Consider the following 10,101-nt stretch of genomic DNA (forward strand, 5'->3'; position numbering starts at 1 on the left):
TGGGCAGCCTCACAGTTTTCAAAGTGTTGGGAACATTTTGATGGGGAGTGATGGAAAGAATGTTAATAGTAAGGACTTAGGAAGGAAAATGTAGAAGTGAAATTAATTCAAAGAGAAAACATAATGGGAAGAAAGATTAACACTGAGATGACAGAAACAAGAGAATGACATAACATAGATTTAACAGGAAAAATGCTATAGAGGTTAGAATGCTGGGGAGTGGTATAAAGAAGATCTGAGCTCAAATCGCCCTTCTGACACTATCTGTGTTACCACGGGCAAGTCACTTAATTTATCTGCCCCTTACCTCTTGATTTTTACCTTAGTTAGACTGGAACCCACTCACCCCAATATATAAATTCACCCATATATTCCCCACAACCATAATAAACTACTGAAATATTCCCATCTTTAATATCTTCCTCTTCTAAGACAGACCTCACCAATTAGACTCCTTAACACCCAAATCTGATCCTCATTTGCTTCAGACTTTTAGGCATCTTCCTGTCATCTGAATATAGTTCAAACTTCATTGCCAGGTGTTCAAGACCTTCTGCAAGTCAGCAGTGTGGTGTATTAGGTGCTTAATAAGTGCTTGTTAATTTCACTTGATTATCTAAAGTAAGTCCAGTTGTCATCATGTTCAGAGTTTCCTAATCTTAGTTCCAATTTTGGAATCCCAGAAGGCAATGTTTTCCCCTAAAAGGAAAAAAGAATATGTCTGGAGCTCTGCCAGACCAAATCCTTGGAAGATACCTTATTAGTTAGTGTCTTAGAATAGTTAATACTAGAATGTAATTGTTAAGATATTTAGGAAAACATCCCCTTATCTATTTGAAAGCCAGAGAGTGGTTGAGAAAAGTATTAATAGGAGTGTAATGATGTGTTGTTCTTAATATATAAAAACAATTTGAGTACATGTTTTGGAAATAGTTTTTCCCCTAGTAACTATGCTAAGCCATCCAGAAACTATTGCTTCTTCCCTCTTTGTATGGAATGTCTGATTTTTTCTTCAATCTTAGAAAATACTGATGTAAGTGAGGAGAAAAAAATTCAAAGGTGTATTTTCAGACATAGGCCCATTTAGACCAGACAGGGGTCATTACTTATATAGATCATAAATGTATAGATTTTGAACTTGAAGGGACCTTAAAGGACATCGAGTTCAATTCCCTCACTTTAGAGGATAGTAAAATGATATTTTAATCTTACTTAAAAATGTATTTTATCATTTGTTATATAACCTGTATTTCCCATTATGTTTACTAGCCTTCTCAGGGAACCCTTTTTTAAAACAATGAATAAAAAAGAGAGGGAGTGGGAAATCAATTTAGCAAAACTAAGGAATATATTAACAATATTTAACATTTATATGCAGTATTCTATGCCTCCCACTGTGGCCAATCTTCTCATTTTATGGATAAAGAAAATAACATATTTGTTGTGATAAATCACAGAATCAGATTAGATTGATTAGATTAGAATGATAAGTCCAAATCAACAAGATAAAATTTGACAGGAGGGACAGATAGATGGTACAGGGAAGAGAACACCAGCCCTGAAGTCAGTAGGATCTGAGTTCAAATCTAACTTCAGACACTTAATACTTCCTAGCTGTGTGACACTGTACAAGTCATTTAACTTCAATTGCCTAGCAAAAAAACAAAAAATAAAAACTAAAAAAAAAAACTAAACAAACACCCCCCCCTTCAAAAAACTAAACAAATAAAATTTGATAGGGAAGTTAAATATAAGGTCATATTCAGGCTACAAAAAAATCAATTGCATAAATACAAAATGGAATTCATATAGTTTGGCAGAAGTTCAAATGATAGATAGCTTCAGATGATAGATCACATAGAGATGTAATGTGATATAGCAGCTAAAAGTGCTACCACAGCAATGATACATTTACAGTAGGCAAGAGTTTTGCCTGTCAGCAAATATTTGGCAGTTTATGATGGGGGAATTAAGTGACTTTCCCGCTCTTCCTCCCCCCTCTCCAGTGTCCAGGATACCAGATTGTATGCACTAGAAAAAAGTGTAAATATTCACGAAAGCAGTTTCATGGAGTTCTGGTAATAAGTCAATAGTGTAGATTCAGATGCATATCTAAGATTTAATAGAGAATTCTGGACCTTGAAAGGTCTGGAAGGCCCAATTCCAGTGGAACAGTCAGACTAGGTGAGGGCTTTTTTTGTCATGTACATAAAAGATATTTAATAAATTTTTGGTTGAACTGAAGTGAAAAGTTTTAAAAAGACAGGAACTTTAGAACAAATCCTGTATAACTTGCCTCCTCTACCTTTTCAGATTTTCTATAATTTATAACAACTATCCAGATTTTGCAATCCAATGATGTTGACCTTGATGATCCTCACGCAAGAAACTCTATCTCTTTACTTCAGTCATTTTCATTGGCTCTCCTCCAACTCTGGAACTTTCTCATTCCTCTTTTCTGCTTCCTGATTTCCTTCAAGCTCTAGCTAAAATCCTCCATTCTATTGCCTTCCCTTTGTTAATTATCTCCTATTTATCCTGTTTGGAGCTTGTTTGTATGTTTTTATGTATTTTCTCCCATTGGACTATGAACAGCTTGAGAACAAGAACCATGTTTTATTTTACTTTGTATTCCCAGTATTTAGCACAGTGATTTGTACATAGTAGATGCTTACGTAATAAATATTTATTGACTGACTTGCTAAAAATTAAAAAAAAAAATTAACAATAGGAAAACAAGATAAAAAGACAGGTACAGGGAAATGATGAATAGACCTAGTTACTACTAGTAACTATTGGTAACTACCACAGTATGGGGACTTGGTTAAAACAAAGTAGGAATCTTGCTAGTAAAACTTGAATTTGATCTAGTTTACTCTACAATTAACAGCATCACTAAATGAACCTCTAAAATTCTTCTTTTGAGGGACAAGATCATTCTGTGGCTTGTAGGATAGGTATGATTCTACATTTTCTACATTTGAGATATAGAGGCTACAAATGCAAAAAAAAAATAGAAATATGTAAGCTCAGAGATTGAAATTTATCATTCCAGACTTGTTCACAGTGATGGCGAGTTGTCTCTTAGGAAGCAACAATTTCTTTTTCAATTAATGCTAGGTGAAACAGTGTAGAATGCTGGACCTGTATTCAAGGAAAACTTTTAATTCATACTCAGTTTCACATGCCAACTAGCTGTATGAAATGACAGGAAGCAAAGGTTTTATCTTCCAAACATATTGATTTTTTTAAGCATTGCATGCCAGTTGCCCAGTAAATCAGGACCAGGTTCCTTCCTTAACTAGGGATTAGTTTAGCCAAATACAGGGGCGGACAGCTTTATATATTAAGAACAATTTATCAAATCAGTTAATTAAATTAAAATAGTTAAGCAATTAATTAAAAGGAAAAAAAAAGTACAACATTCGCTGATCTGATTTCTAAGTGGAAGAAATTCCCAGAAATCAGAAAAAAAGAGTCTAAATAATAAAAGCAACATGGAAATGCAATACTTGATTAAGATAGGGCCTATTTTCAGATAAGACATTATATTATGTTGGTTGTTTGAGAAGTACAATTATAAGACCATTCCTTGCATCAATCTCTGTATCTGACTGGATTTTTTAGTCAGCATAATTGACATCCTTAATCAAGGTTATCTGAGAAGCAGGTAGAAGTATCCAATTTCTCAACAACATAAGACTAGGTTCAAGCAATACAATAAGGTTTTCTCCCAATTGAATATGAAGTTTTCTCACAAGACAGAGACTAGACTAGACCCATAACTTAATAGGAACTAAGGTAGCTCCAGAAATAAGTCTCAAGATAGAATCAGTGTGGTTCACCTAATTCCTATAATTAATCACTTGGTATCCTAATCCCTTCCATGCTCTCACTGATGATTGGAGGGAACCAAGCATTTAATAAGTACTATTGTGTGCCTGGCATTATAAAAGATTTATAAATATTATCTCATTTGATTCTTACAACACACCTGGAAGTAAGGTTTATTATCTCCACTTTACAATAGTGACTTTATTTAGAATCACACAATAACGCTGGATTTGAACTCATAGTATTCTGTCTCCAGAATTCTTTTCACAGTGTAACTTAGCTGTGTGAACCTTGGGCACATCATTTAACTTCCCTCAACCTCAGTTTCTTTATCTATGCAACAGGAATAATAATAGCATTTATCTTCTAGTGTTGTGAGAATCAATTGAAATAATATGTATAAAACTCTTTGTAAACCTTAAAGTTTTACATAAATGTTAACTATAGTTTTTATTAAATATAAGACATTGCAAAGGATCAAATCACATCATCCCTTTTCTGTTCTTCAGAGTTTTTTGGCTCTCCTTGAAAATAGGGCCACCTTCATTTTTCTACTACCTGCCTATTTCTCATTTCTAAGAGATTATCAATAGCAACTCTTAGATCATATTTGCAAATATCCTTATCACTTTGGTTGTAATTCATCTGGGTTTGAATAATTGAATTTATTAAGGTGACTAGATAATACTCTAATCCTTTCCTTTCTTATATTATTTTATTATTATATTATGATTTCTTTTGACATTTTACTCTGTTCAAGTTAAAAACAATCTATCCTGCTGGAGAAGATGCAAGTTTTACACATGTGTGTTTTCCCATCACCAAGTGTCTTGTGAATAGTTTGGAACATGAGACAGGCCAAAGGGGTGTTGTGTGTACAAAAACACAGTTAATCATCAAACACCTCACCCTATTACACTATAATGGGACTTAGTTTAGGAGTATCAATCAGTCATTCCTTGTCAATTATTCTTGTCCAAACCCATTGGACACTCCTATTCTTTACAGATTCAGTCTGCTGCTTAAGTCACTCAAAATTTAAGGTCAGAATTAAGCAATTTAATATGATTAAATAGAAGCATGGAAAAATTAAAAGCATTATATACATCCCATCAGTTGTTTCTTAACATCAATCCCTCAGACAAAGAACAAACAAAACAAAAGAAAACATCTTAGATGTAAATCTGATTCTTTCCTCTTATGTCTCTTAGCCACAGCATGAGAATAGGAGGCAGGAAGTTTAAATCCATAACAGGTTGTGGAACACAGGAAAAGGAAGAGAGAATACTTAAACTCTTTTACCAGTCTGGGCAAGAGGAAACTGCTTCCCCCCCCCCCCCCCAATAATCCTGATATATCTTTGATATGTTACCTGTATGCTTTATTAGAGTCAGTCCACAAATCAGTCCATCTGATCCAACTCTCTGCTGGCAAGTACCATCCTTAGACATCTGATATTCTCATTCACTGCCAGTCCAGGCTATGCCCTCAGCAGGTCATGCACAAATATATTGGATTGTCATGGACTTGGGACAAGCCTTTTCTTTTTACCCAAGCAAAGTTGAAATTGAAAAGCTTTAATCTCTGTATCTCTTTAACCTTTAACCTCTTATCAAGCACTTATTGAACCCTTTTTGTGTATAAGGTACTGTGTTAGGTGCTAAGGGAGCTACAGAGACAAATAAGATATAAAACTAATCTGCAAGGAGATTAAAAGTTTAGTAGAGAAGATAGAAAACACCAGATCATTATGATAACAGGGAGAATGTGGTAAATGAATAGAAAAAAATATAAATTAAGTTCTAAAATATTTCAGAAGAAGGATAAATCATATCCAAATGGAAGATTTAGGAAAAAATTTCTGTTAGAAGATGACCTTTGAACTCTTATTTGGTTCTAACTCCTTTAACTCCTAACACAGTGCCTTATATATAGTTAGGACTCAGTAAGTATTTAGTAAATGAATTAAAGAATCAGAAAATGAGTTTTCTCTTAGTCAAATACAAAAGACAAAAATGCAGGGGATGGGGTAAGGGAAGCTTTCAAGTTCAGAGTCAGGTCTAGGAAACTGTGAGCATAAAAAGCAGGAAAACCTAGTATAAATTCAAAGAATGATGAGTAAATCATTCTAATTGGGCCAAAACAGAGTCTGTTCCTTTCTATTTGGTTTGGTCAGGACCTTATAAGTCTACCTTTTATTTGTGCCCTTTTAAATTTTGAGTTTGTCAACTTTCTATGCCAATACATTGGTGTCTTTTAGATGCTATCTCCTTTTCATATTGATTGGAATAATTTAAAATTAGATATCAAAAATCTCTTTTTCTCTGAAGTTTTCAACAGATGCTTTCTTAAAGTTTATAGTATATATCCAATGTTTTTACTATTTCAACTTCCAGAAGGCATAGTCACTTATTTTCAAGATTTCTGTCACTTTTATTTCACAAACTAGTTCCTCCTTGTTGATCAAAATTAGATTCAGAATAAGCAATACCCCTCATTGTCTTTACTTTGAGGGTTTTTTTAATTGACAACAAAAAAGAGATGATTTTGCTGGTAGGGATTTGGGATTAATATGTATCCAGAAAGAAAAGAGAATGGGTCTGATTAATATAAGGATAGAAGCCACAATCCTGCATCATTCTAATCAATTACAGACGACTGAACAGGCTTGAAGTATCATAGCCCTAGTAATTTTGCAGAGATCAGCATGATTTTTAAACTATAAAAACAATAGATCCATAATTACCACTATCAGGAATAAATCAACCCACATGTTGAAGATTGAATTTGTATGAGTGAAAGATTAATCAGTCAACAAGCATTTATTAAATAACACTTACTATCTCCCATATATGAAAATGCAATAAGATAGTCCTCTGGTCCACCTAGGGCTTAACAAGTCAAACTAAAAAAAATAGTGAGATAAAGGTAAGCAAGAGAAAGATAGAAAGGAGAACTGAGCTTCTGCAGTGAAGGGACAGATAGAAGTGGGCAGTCAGGCCTCTGTAGGCATTCTGAACAGAAAACTCTGACTAAAACCATTAGTGGCAATCACTTCTTTGAGAATTGAGGGAAATTGCAAAAAGTCTGCTTCATTAGGTTTCTCTACCTGTGCCTGTTCCCTAATGTGCACTATGTATGTGATAGCCTCTGCTTGCATTCTTGACCTAAATGTTAATCATATCCTTATTTTGTTTAATTTAAAGAAGCCAGGAGTTAGTTATCTTCTTTAGAGAGCCAAACCTCTGTCTGAATATAAGGAACTTTCCTGATGGAGCGGACTGAGTTATTTTGATCATATTGATAGCTTTAGAACTTAAACTTCATAACATAATAGAGAATGGAGCCACATGGATCTGAGTCCCTAGGCTAAAGATGAGCTAATTATTGTAACAGCTTCTTGTCTTTCTGGAAATTTAATCATCCCATTACAGTTATTGACTTGCTTGTAGTTTGGTCCCTTGGCTAGGGAAAACAATGTCTGTCTGGAAGGATGTGCTAACTTCCACATAGTCGGGAAATTCTGTAAAAGGGCAGGTTTTGAGGAGAGAAGTAAACAGTTCTGGTAGAATCTATCCCTTTCCCAACCTCCCCCTGGGGGGATGTAAATAAAGATAGTCTCTTTTGAAAGACTATGTAAAGATATTTCTCTGCCTTACAGGATTAAAGTTGATGGACCAGTGGATTAAAACTATAAATCAGAATCCTAAAACATGCTACCATGGGAATAGTGCAATTTATCAGCTATTTCCATTTATAAAGTGCTTTAAGATTTATACATTTCTTTCCTTACATCAACCAGCAGAATGAGTAGCTTTTTTATGTGTTTTTTTTTTTTAATCCAAATTTAATTGTATCAACGTCAGGAGATTCCTGGTATTCTTCCACTGATGGATCACCATATCTTCTATGATTTAGCTTTAGATATCCATCTACTTTGGGTGATGAAAGGTTAAATGTATTGGCCTGACTCACAAAGCCAGTATGTATCAGAGGTAATTCAAGCTGTTCTTTCTGATTTCAGGACCTTGGCCTCTAGCCATTATGTCATGCTGCTTCTACTCTCTCTCTATTTCCCTCTGTCTCTCTCTCTCTCAGGTTCAGATAAATGTGCTCCACACTGGTGCCCCAGGTTACTAACTGGTAGGTGGTAGGGCTGAAACTCAGTCTAATACTATTTCTATATCTATAAATGCCTCTTTTCCTGACTGACTGCTAGTCGTAAGTAATAATAGTAGATGTTGACATTTGCTTTCAATTAAATTCAACAAATATTTGTTCATTATTCAGCATATGCAAGACAATGTTCAGGACTCTGTTTAATTTTTGTTTTTGTATCAACAGTCTGTCCTTTTACCAAGTATGTCTACTAGAGTGTATATATATATATACACACACACACACACACACACATATATATATATATATACTCACATACATATACATAGTTATAATTTTAACATATAATTATGTGTATATGATATAATTTTAATATATTAGTATATAATGCATTAAAGTTTGATGTTTCCTATAAGAACTTATTTATAAATTTAATATAAAGTTAAGATAAAGGCTCTGGAAAGCTTTTAATAAGTATAATTGAATTGGTATTTAAATTGTGATTATTCAGTTCAAGTCAATTCAATAAACATTTTGATGAAACAGTGTAGTTTAGAGGAAATCAAGAAGTCTTGGATTCACATTCCATCTTTAATCATAAATAAATTATTTAAGATTTCTGTGTCTCAGGCAACTCTCTATAACTTATTAAGTATTAGATCATTTTTTGCATTAATAGGAGTTACTATACTGGCCCTATTACAAAACCTTAATATATTATATAAAATTAGTTTCAATCATTATTGCTAATAGAGATGATAACTATCCCTCTTTGTATGGTACTTTGTAGGTTTACAGAGTGATTCTTTCCCCCTCATAACATAATATAATAATTATTATCATACCTATTTAATTGATGAAGGAACCAAAGTGCAATAAAGTAAGTGACTCATAGTTATATGGTTATTAAGAGTGGAACCAGTATTAGAGTCCAAGAGTGTTTTTTTTGTTTTTTTTTTTGATACCAAGTTAGCACTCTTGAAATTTTACTGTTAAGCCTTTGAATTAACAAATATGTATTTTAAGGACAAATGAGGTAAAATAATAATTATCTTTTAAAAATCAATATCATATCAAGTAGGCAATCGTACTGATTTTATTTCTTGCTTATTTTTTTGGTGTTATTCATATGCAATTTAAAATGTATATTACTTTTTTTAGAGTTCTTGGAGAATAAAAATAAAATATTTAAAGGCTATTAGTATCTTAATTCTTTGTTTTTTTTTTGATGGTTTATTTTTCTTTTTTTTTAGGTCTGTTTCTCAATTTGTGAAGATTGTTCTCTTCAGATTTCCTTCTAGAGGGCTAAATTAGTGATGGCAGAATCCACTCATAAAAATTCCAGTTATGGGAATCAATCTTGCAATCATTAGGTAAATATTTTTTAAAGTTATTGTAGATGTTATAAAGTATAATCAAAAATGTAATGCATTATTACTATGAAATTTGATGCCTGACAAATTTAATATTAAAGAGGGAAAAGTCTATTGCAAAATCAAATTGTAGTCTAATAAAAACTTACATGTCCATAAAATAACAAATTTTTTGTGTACCATTTCAAGAAGTTTGGAAACAATTTGCCACCAGAATATTCATTTCATATTCATTTTGATAAATTAAACACATAAATGCTGGTTCCAAACATTTTTGGATTTAACATGAGTAGTCAATCCAATTGATACAAATTATCTGGTTCCCCTAGAGCAAAAAAAAAGTCAGTACTTTTCTTGAATAAGAAATAAGACATAAGACTGGACAAATTTTGACTTTCATCATGACCCATGGAGTTCCTCTTGGCTTGGTTTATGACTGGAAAATATTTTGAGTGAAATCCTGAGATCTATTGGTGTCAGGGAGCAAGTTACTTGGCAAATGAAACCAGATAAGTTCATAAAACTCAAATATCTTTTCTACTATGATTTTAATGGGTTAGAATAAAATAAATGTTTGGAAATTTGGAAATATGTGAAAAACATTCAAATCTTTCTTTGACTCAAGCCATTAAAATATTCATTCTTTATCAATCATCCTTAGGCAATCACTTCAATTTAATTACATCATTAAAATGCCATTATTCATACTCATTGGAAGTAGCCAAAAATTACAAATATGAATCTTGTGAAGAAGTAATGTGGACCCTGCCTCATT

At 32.9% G+C, this 10,101-nt stretch overlaps 1 protein-coding gene across 6 annotated transcripts in view; it reads left to right on the forward strand.

Annotated features, from left to right (window-relative positions):
- The window catches only part of RASGRP3 (RAS guanyl releasing protein 3), a 136,666-nt gene that overhangs the window by 62,635 nt on the left and 63,930 nt on the right, over window positions 1-10,101 (forward strand). For all 6 annotated transcript variants that reach the window (XM_074288164.1, XM_074288161.1, XM_074288163.1 and 3 more), the window contains exon 3: window positions 9,207-9,326. The gene's annotated coding sequence lies outside the window, so the exon portion shown is untranslated. The remainder of the gene's footprint in view (window positions 1-9,206; window positions 9,327-10,101) is intronic.

The sequence above is a fragment of the Sminthopsis crassicaudata genome, chromosome 2, assembly GCF_048593235.1.
Source record: "Sminthopsis crassicaudata isolate SCR6 chromosome 2, ASM4859323v1, whole genome shotgun sequence".
NCBI lineage: Eukaryota > Metazoa > Chordata > Mammalia > Dasyuromorphia > Dasyuridae > Sminthopsis > Sminthopsis crassicaudata.